Genomic DNA, 10,612 nt, shown 5'->3' with positions numbered 1-10,612 from the left:
ACTTCTTTCAATGTTACTTCTGTGTGGCTTCCATGAGGCTCACATCCAGACTCTGGCTTTTAGCATGGAAGAATATTTTAAAATTTCAGTTGGGATCTGATGTTCCTATTTTAAAATTTCACCTATTTTATTTTTTAAATGAAAACTATATTAAAAAAAATTCTCTTCAAGCGTGTCTTATTGTTACTACTTTTCAGTTTCACTGGTGGGTGTGTCTGTTGCTGGCAATGGACCATGCACCAGTAAAATCTAAAGCCTGTCTTTGAAATAGAAAAATGGTATGTACAAATAAACTGCCTGTGGCACTGGTCAGAATCTTAGGAAGAATTCCTTCAGAATAAAGCAAAACAACAACTGAAGTTTCATTCAAAGCATGCAAGTTCTAGAAGTAACCTTTTTTCTTTTAAGATTGTTTAGCCCGCTAACTACTCAGCCTGACTGCTACACGTGTGGTATTTTTAATGGGTAAGGGTATCATGGCAAGCATGCATACAAATACACATACTAACTGGAAACCTGTTTCAATTATTGAAATTAAAACAATTCCCAGCTTTCTGGCAAGGAAATGCGGAATGCATTTTGTCAGAGTCTTGTGTCTGAGATTGTTTTTCAGAGTTGTAAGTTCTTTGTAAGGGAGATGGATTGACCTTAATAAGATCTTCAGCTGTGCTGAGCTGTGTTCAGACTCATGTCTTGGAATGTGCCCGAGAGAGACTGACTGTCAGTTGGAGTGACAGTAGTTTTCTGTTTCTCTGTCCTTTCATCAAGTTGGCTTTCAGTTGTCACAAGATGCGTGCTTATGGCTGAAATAATAGTATGTTGTTTTTTACAGTGTAAAATTGTCTTGTCATGTAGTATTTTAGATGATGTTATTTAGACTCAAAAAGTTGTTTTACTTAATCTGACTATTAAAAAAAACTTAGTTGGCTGTCTTGGAAGTTCATAATTTACCCTGATTATAATAGATATAATTATAATTATCCCTTATAGCTTAGTTTTTACTTTTATCAAGTTGACCTGAAAGGAAAGTGACCGGTGGTACACGGTATTGTCCTCCAGTAGGGCCATGTGATGCAAATATTTGTGCTGCTTGTCAAAGTAAATTTACAGTGTGTGCTTTTACTGATGAAGTCCTAACATAGCTTGGATCCATTTGTTATATCTTGCTACAACAGACTTGTCCTTGAACTACTTCATCAGAGGAAAGTATTCTTGAGGGAGAGATGCAAACTGAAATAATGACATGTCCTCTGGTAAGATATGAAGTCTTATGCAATGAAAAAACATTGACAGGACTCGTTTTCCTCTTGAGAGTCCACAAAATAGGTTAATGGGGGGGAAAAAAAAGCTATAGTTCTTGCCCTTGTATTTTGCTTGTTAGAGTTCAGTGCTCTGTTGTATGTACGTATCCAAAGCTAAGGATTGAGTTCCTTGTATTAAGAGCTGTGATTGGACAGGTAGCTTTTTGATAGTTCCTTATGCAGAAGAGCTGCACGGTGGAATTCTCTTGATTTGAGGTATATATGGTGTATAATCTTGAATTTTTAACAACATGGGTAAGAAAAAAAAAATCCTTACAACAGTATCAAACTTAAAGCATGAAAATTAGCATTGGTTCTCATAACTTTGCATCAGCCCCTGAGGAAGAATGATTATAGCATAGCCATTACTTTTATGCTCTAATGATCTCCATAAATTATCAGAAGGTCAAATGTTACAATTACGTAAAGAAATCAGAACTGGTGGCTGCTGTTACTGCATCTGTTGGTGCCTTTGAGCAGCTGTTAAAGCTCTTTTAGTTGATGACTGCAGAGGTTTCAGTTCTGTGGAAGGTTAGGCTGATGAGAATGCTTATTAATACAGATTATCGTGATGTAGCAAAAAGCAGATATAACAGTAGTGACAGAAGAGCTCATGTCTGAAACATTAAATTCTCTGAGTAGTCCCGTTTTCCTGCATTACATATGAAGTAGATAATGCTTTACTTTTGCTTTTTGGAGGCTTTTTCTTGTTTTCCCTATCAAGTGCACATGGGACATTTAAGCCAAGAAACTGGGTGTCTGATCTTGAACTGTCCAGCAGCTTTGCAATGCATATCTCTCCCCCCCTCAAAAAAAAAAAAAAGGCAGATAATGGTTTTTGTTTGTTTAAATACTGCTAGTTGGCTTGTGCTAGTTATTTTGTCCCGGTCACTGTTGTCTTGATTGCCAGGAAGCAAGGTGCCCAAAACTAGGTAGTGGCTGAAAATGCTATTGCAGCTTCCCAGGCTGGAAATGTGACAAAGTTGTGTGTTGTCTTTCCCTGTGAGGTATGTGCTGCTGTGACACGAACAGTCAGGTGGCTGCACCTCTACTTGAGTGGCTTTGGGCCTTGGTTGCTGCAAATAACAGATCAGCCAAAGAGGGGGGCTGAAGAGAGGTGATAAGTTATTGTATTAAGATTGAGAATGTGAAAGCTTTTAAAACAAGTAGGTTTATAGTTCTCAAATGATTGAGTCAATCCTCTTAAATAGAGCCTATTAAATTTGTGAGTTTCTCCAATTTGCCATTTTTTAGGAAGACAGGACTGTGTTTCTAAATGTTCTGAAATGCTAGATGCTTGTGCTGGTGGCAGTGTGTTTTATATGTGGTAACCTCAATACAGAAGGGACATTGAGGTGCTGGAGCAGGTCCAAAGAAGGGCAATAAGGCTTGTGAAGGACTTGGAGAATGTGCCCTGTGAGGAGTGACTGAAGGAACTGGGGCTGTTTAGGCTGGGGAAGGAGAGGCTAAGTGGAGACCTTATTGCTCTCCTCCAGTATCTGAAAGGTGATTGCAGCAAGAGCAGGGCTGGTCTCTTCTCACTGGGGACAGGTGACAGGATGAGGGGAAGTTGCACCGCGGAGGTTTAGGTTGGATATCAGGAAAAACTTCTTTACAGAAGTCGACAGGGCTGTTAAACACTGGAACAGGCTCCCCAAGGAGGTGGTTGAGTCACCATCCCTGGATGTGTTTAGAAACAGTTTGGATGTGGTGCTCAGGGACATGATTTAGCAGAGGGTTGTTAGAGTAGTCTGGTTAGGTCGTGGCTGGATTTGATTGATGATCTTTAAGGTCCTTTCCAACCTGTGCAATTCTGTGATTCTGATCCTGTGATAGAGGGGAAATAAATGTCTTGCATCTGAAAGAATACTCTGATTTGGTTCTGCTTTGAGCTGCCCTGTGGAGAATCTGCCAGACTCTGGAAAGTTATCCTCCGCATGAAAACACAGGAAGATAAGGAAAGAACCATGTGGATGGTCTTTTGTAGCCTTGTCTTCAGTAATTACCAAAAGTTAGTCATTTCTCTGGAAGTTTGTTAGAATGTTGACAATGTAGTCTGCTTCTGAATTAATATTCCATAGTCTCTTGGCTCCAGGGTGATTTTTTTTTTTTTTTTTTTTTTTTTTTTTCATTCCCTTAGCCATCTGAGAAATCATAGGCTTCAGATGTTTGTGTATACAGACCTTTGGAAAAGCTCCTGCCTGCCAACGTCAGATTTAGCCTTAGCAATAAACAAAATCAGCTCCTGTGAGATCTCCTGTCTGTTTTTGGCTGCAGCAAAGGAGAACCAGCACGCTGCTTTCTTCAGTAAGAAAATCCAGCCTGGAGAAAACAAAGCTGTTGCGTGTGCCTGCCACACTGCTGACTGAGTGGAGGTCAGCATGCGGCCATGCCCTGGTGTCTGCAAGATGAGGTGTAATCAGCTTTGGCAAGGCAGTGTGGGCAGCATGGAAAGTGGGCAGGGTGACCACAGCAGCAGCACCTGGCAGCCTGTGGCTGATGGGTGCCATGCAGGTGGGCAGAATGCACTGCACTGCTGTGTGCTGGGCCTTGGGAGCAGAGCTGGGTGAGTGCTGCCCGCCTTGGACAAGGCTGAGCAGCACCAGCACCTGAGGCTTGGCAACTTGGGGTGCATTTTCTGTGCCTGCTGCTGAGCCTCATATCAAAGCCGTAATGAGATTTAATCATTTAATGTCTTGAGCTTAAACAAACTGAAGGATTATTTTTTTTTTTAATGCAGACTTGTCTGCTTCTCGCAGTGTAGCTACTTGTTTTGAATGAAATTGAATTCTTATTTCTGCACTTGGTAGTTCTATTCAGTTACATTTATGCGTGCTGTTGGCTATATGTTTGTCTATAACCATGTTTTTTTTCTTTAAATGAGTAACCCAGAGCAATTCCATCTCAGTTATCAGAAAATATGCGCTTTCATTTATATATTTATTCTATCATCTGCTGTTTGGCTTCCTTCCAGATAGAACAGCAGAGCATAACTCTGCATGTAGCTAGCATTCTTAATGCCTCATCTGCAGTCATTACTCAAGCATTAGGTTTTTTTGTCTTCCAGCGTTACAGTAAATGCACAGAAGTCAAGTTGTTTGGCAAAGAGAATAATAGTTTAGACAACTCTACAGTGTACTGTTTCTTGATGTAGTGACATTTAAATGGGATTTCCATCCACGGAGGTTACCAAGAGTCAGCCAGGCAAAGCCAGTTGATGAGTGTTTATTACTGTCCCATTCTATGCATGGGGTTGGGCCAGAAGTCTCCAGGGGTCTCTTCCAACCAACCTTCTTTGCCTCCAAGAACATGCTGAAACAAGAAGTCAGCAGATGGAACTGATGAAGACCATATAGAATACTAGAGCTGGCATTCAGAAGCAAGCAAAGATAAAGCAGGTAAGTGGGTTTTTTGACTTTCAACTGTTCTTTTATTTCTTTTAACATAGAAATCAATCATCACAATTCCAACATGGCGTTGTTAACTGCTCATGTCCCAGTTCTTTGGGTGTCACTTGGAGACACTGGCATTTCCTGGGAAAATGTAAATTACTCACGTGAGCGTTTTGATTATGTTTTACCCATGTAAGATGCTTTTATTATGAAAGTTCATAGTTATTCATCTTGCATTGGTAGACACACCTGTTTGACCTTCAGCTTGCTGTTGATGCAGTGGCCCTAACGTTAATACCTTCACTTCCCAATAACCATTGATTTGGCAGTTCTGAAGGACAGTGGTGAGGAGCATATAAAATTTCAGATAGGGTGGACTGTAACAGTCTGTTCTCTTGGTTATGTGAGCTCAGCTGCCATCTCCTCATTCAACGTAGGAGGCTATGGTGCCTTCTAACCCTCTTGGTGAATCTTCTCTAGTGAGCATCTCTGCTTTGCTGACAGTTCTCATGGGGACCTACAGTGGGCACAGCAGTGTGTCATTTTTAATGTTAAGCAACGTGTATTTTTTTCTCAAAAGTACGTCTGCCTTAATGCAGAAATGGGCAAGGACCTGTGGGAGCGTTTCATGATCTCTCAGTGTATCAGTTACGTGTTCAAGATACACCCTGTGTGCAGGCAGAGAGGCTGTGTTCCTCAGTTCTGTCTGCAGTGTAGCATGGAGTCAAAGATTAAAAAAAAAAAAAAAAAAAAAAAAAAAAAGGAGGGGGGAGATAGCAGAAGTTTCTAGCTTCATCCACTTCTTAGACACAGATATCCTAAAAGCAAAGGAGCATTTGAATGCCTTGGAGCTCCGTCTAGGTTGATGTATGATGGATCTCCATATTGATGACACAGCAATGCCAACTGTGGGTCATCCCATTGCTTAAGGCCCTTCCTGGTTTTATGATGGGTTCTCTCTATCTTAGTTTGTAGTTTTCTTCAGAGGATCACAGAATCATGGACTTGTAGGGGTTGAAGGGGATCTCTGGACATCACTGAGGCCAACATCCTGCTAAAGCAGGTTCCACGCAGTTGGTCACAGAGTTTGTGTCCAGATGGGTCTTGAATATTTCTAGAGAAGGACACTCCACTGGAACAGGCTGCCCAAAGGCTGTGCTTGTCATTCTCATAATAAACAAGATATTCCTTGTGTTGGTATGGAACTTCCTGTGTTCCAGTTTTTGCCCATTGCCCCTTTTTCTATTACTGCTTGCCACCAAAAAGTGCCTGCTACCATCCACTTGACACCTGCTTTAGATGTTCCTAAACAGTGCTGAGATCCCCTCTCAGTCTTCTCTAGGCTGAACAGTCCCAGTTCTCTCAGCCTTTCCCCATAAGGAAGATGCTCCGCACTCCTCCTCATCTTTGTGGCCCTCTGCTCCACCCTCTCTAGAAGTTCCCTGTCTTGAGCTGAGGAGCCTGAAGTGGGACACAGTTTTCCATATGCAGCCTCACCAGGGCAGAGAAGAGGGAGGTCAACTTCCTTGACCTTCTGTCCATGCCCTTTTGAATTCACCCCAGGATCTCATTGGCCTTCCTGACTGCAAGGGTGCACTTCTGGCTCATGGCCAACATGCTGTCCACTGAGATACCAAGGTCCTTCTCTGCAGTTTCTCTCCAGCCCTACATTAGTACAGGTCAGCCCCTCACCTGTACTAATGCAAAGTTGTGTGCAGCCCAACCTGCAAGATTTGGGTTTCAGATAATGGAGTTCCTCCAGGAAAGTGGAATCCAATCAAATCCTTCAGGTTTCTGGAATCAAGATAGAGGGATGGATGGAAGGTGGTGTGTTTTCTTATACTTGGTCTGTTGCAAAGAGGCCTCCAGGCAGTTGGGGTATGTGTGCTGTTTGCTGTAAGGTCCTGGCCATGCTATCGGCTTTCTTTGCAACAGGTTACCTGTCATGTTAATGAAAACTCTGAACTGGGGAGGAAGGGGAGATCTTAGAGCTTCTACCTTCTCTCACAGACAACAGGTGGAGCTGAATTTTACAGGCCTGTAATCAGGTATCTCCCTTCTGTGAGGAAAGTGCCCTCCATCTCTGTGAAGTCATTTCTTAGTGGTTGTTGATTCACCACATGAAACAGTGAGTTGACACCTTGAATAATGACTTACAAGGATGAAGCAAAAAGCAGCACCCCACCTCAGAATGGGTTTAACATCGCTACTTCTCTTGTGCAACATTAATTGTTCCTGCAGACATTTTAGCACCACCTCACATTTTGCAGCATCTGTTGACTGGTTTCCTGCTTTAAGCCTGTCATTTGCATAGGCACTGACCTCACTGAGGTCTATTTCTCTATGCCACGATTTCCTGGCTTTCAGTCTGAGTTGGTAAATCTTGAAGGGTAAGCATTAAGCTGAGTTGAACTGGTCTGCACATTAGAAATACGCTCTCTTTTACACCTTAGTAAATATTTTCTTTGGGAGTGGGATTTTAATCAATTGCTGCAAAATTACTTCATTTATTTGAATTTTTATGTATTTTTACTGTTACAGTAAAAAAAAATATTTAAGAGTTTGTGGAAGGTGGCAGAATAACAGCTTTGAAGTCAACCTGATTTTTCCATTATTTTCTGGCTTCTCTCTTTCAATCTCTCAAAAACCTCTGCTCCTTTCTAATCTCCCATGAGTTTGGTTTCTCAGATTGCTGAGAGCTCTGAGGCAGGGGGAGCCACTTCTTCAGCTATCTGTAGATGATACTTACCAAGTTTGTCTAATCTGAAGACGTCTCATTTATTTCATTAGATCTAAATTCCTTCATTATTTTCTATCCTCTTCCTGATCCCTGATACTTTTTCATTTAAGATTATGTGCTTGAGCAGTCTTATCTTTCCGCAGGGCTAGTTTATCTCGTTAGATACATTAATTACTAATACTCTTTAGGGAAGACAGATTCAAAGGAAGTAAGAGGCAGTCCAATTTGAAATCACCTGTTCATTCCTTTCCTTTGAATATATATATCTGTGTTTTCTCTGGGCATTCAATAACACAAGAACAAACTGCACAAAATGATTTCCTGTTATTTTGTAATTCTCTTGCTAAATTGAATCTCATAATTCTTTTACATTCACTGTAGTAAACGGAAAGTTTCCACTCACTTTCGTTCCTTTTTCTGCTTATAAATCCACCAGTGAAGCGCTACTACAAGGTTAAAAGTATGAAGTTCACGCTCTGTGAGGAGAGGCTTGGAGAAATGGGTCTGTTCAGGTACAGTCTAGTTGTTGCCTTCCACTACAATACAAATCAATGCAAAATGAGGAACAAAAGGATCGAGCACAGCTCTGCTGAGAAGGATCTGAGGGTTCTGGTGGGTGGTAAGCTGAGCATGAGCCAGCAATGTGCCCTTACAGCCCAGAATGCCAACCATTTGCTGGGCTGCATCAAAAGAAGTGTGGGTAGCAAGTTGAGAGAGATGATCCAGTTCTTCTACTCTGCACTGGTGAGGCCTCACCTGAGCTGCATCCAGCTGTGGAGTCCTCAGTACAGGAGACACACAGACCTGTTAGAGAGCATCCTGCACTATGTTCAGATACCCTCTGGCAATTTGGACATATAAATATTGCAGTTTGTGATTAGGGAAACATGAACTTGTGGCAGTCCTGAGGACCGGGATTTAACAGCACAGTCACTGATCCCTTGATTCACTGTGCAGTAGTTGAATGTTGCTGGTCCTTTTCATTTACTGTCATGCGAGTTAATTCAGTGGAATATGCCAAAATACAGAAGGAATACAAAAGGATTTATTCAGGAATGAAGGTACTCATAACTGAGTTGAAACTGTAGATTACATGGTTAATGTTAGATTGGGTCACTAGAGCCTCCACCCTGCCTCCAAATAGCCACGCCACACTGTAATTACAATAGCACCATGGAAGGTGTCAGGCTGGCATGAACCATGTTCCGTGCTTCAGAATGCTGCATTCTTACCCAAAGAACTGCAGTACACGAACACTGTGAGATATCTACAGATTTCAATTGTTCCTGTTGTTATGAAGACATGCTCAGCTGTGAATGTTATGTCCTCTCTAGAGGCAGAGTATGAACTGTACGTAATGACTATGAGTCTCAGGGCACATCTGAGCAACGTTAGGACTTATTTCCTGTAAAAACCTGAAACCAGGGTGGGATTATCTGGTTACTAGACAGTACAGGAAAGCCTGTGCTCTCTTTGATTTTGGCAAGGATGTGGTCATCCACCCCAACGTATACTTTGCCAGTGCTAGGCCTGGGCCTGAGCTTTAACCAGAGGGGATTTTGAACATTGACTGAATGGCACATGGATCAAATCGGAGTGCACAAGAGATGCAGTTTCTCAGTATTTTGGAAAAGAAGTCTGAGCACAGAAGGAATGATAGGCCATGGGGCACTAATCCTTTCCTCTCTGAAAAGGAATGCTGGTGGGAGGTGGTGAAAGAAAGCGTGCTGTGGGTTTTCCTATGTGGCCCATGAGACCAACTCAAAAACAAATAGTCTGTGGAGAAAAGTAACGTGTGTGCTATTGAGTCTCCTGTAGGGCCTGCGTGATGTCAGCCAGCCCTCTGGAGACGCTGCTGATGCTCTGGAATAGAATATCTTACAGATGATGCTACAGCAACTGAATTTTACTTCCCTTTGGGGAGACTTCAGCAGTTGGATAATATCAGAAGCAGTTGAGTTAATCTAGGGTGTTCTTTCTTAAAATGTTGGGGAGGGAGTGTATTGTTCTGGTTATTTTTTTATTAACAAAACCCTTTCAAGTGACACTGCTATACCGTGCACTGGAAAAAGATGAGCAAAAGAAAAACCAAGAGAAGTGCATCAAATAACAAAAGCTGTCATCATGACAGAAACAATTTACCTGTTCCCTATGGAAAATCTAGTTATTGTGCTTTTCACATCCAATTAGGATTTGAATGCACACAACGTTCAGGACAGCTCACAAAATAACTGACCCAAAACTCTCAAATACTCACCCACTCTGTAACGCTTCCTGTGACAAATTGTAACAGGTCATGGAAGTGTCATGCTTTATTAAGAACTGATGCCATGTATAAGCTTTGCAGGGTTAAATGATCTAAAATCACTGACAAGAAATACTAGGAGTAATGTAATATTAGTAGTATAAAATAATTTGGAGGGGCTTTTCTGTCTGTCTTGGTGCAACGTGGTGACAAAACCAAAATAACTGTGCTGACTTGAGTGAACATTATTGAAAGGAGAGCAGAAAGCATAATCCTTTCACGAAGGTCACAAAACAGTGCTGCAGGCCAGATTCAATCTGAAAAGGTAAACATCATGAATCAGAGTATTTTCCAATATTCTTTGCCAAACATCTACAAAAAGCTGAAATAAATTTCTGCCCCTCTAGATTAATTTCCAGGATGTAATCCGAGTTAAACAGAATTGCATTTCAAGTCGACTCTGTCTGCTAAACAGAAGCATGGAAGTAATAGAACAAGCTCAGTTGGAAATGGCGTGTGGAGGTGGCACAGTGCAGCCCCTGCACCTGGAATGGCTGCCCTCAAGGCTCGAGCAGGGTGCTAAAGGCCCAGCTGGGTCTTGGGAATGTCCAAAGGTAGAGATTCTATCACCTCCAGGGGCAGCTGTACCAGCGCTTGCCCATTCCTGCAGGGAAGCGTTCAGCAGAACCTAGGGGAGTAGAATCAGCCGGCAATTTACAGAGCTGTACTGAAGTGCTGCATTTTCATAAACACTGTGCTTGTTGAAGACCATTGAAAAAAAGAAAAAAAAAAAGAGCCAATACATGGGAGAACAGAGAGATCCCAGTAGGAGATGAGCGATTGCCAACAAATTACCATTGATTTACAGGGAGAATGTACAGAGACTTCTATGAATGATACCTTTTTGTTAGGCCAGTTGCAAAAATTGCCACTG

This window comes from Tetrao urogallus (assembly GCF_951394365.1).
Source record: "Tetrao urogallus genome assembly, chromosome: 3".
Lineage (NCBI taxonomy): Eukaryota > Metazoa > Chordata > Aves > Galliformes > Phasianidae > Tetrao > Tetrao urogallus.
The sequence above is the reverse complement of the archived record's forward strand: the minus strand, read 5'-3'. Positions refer to the sequence as shown.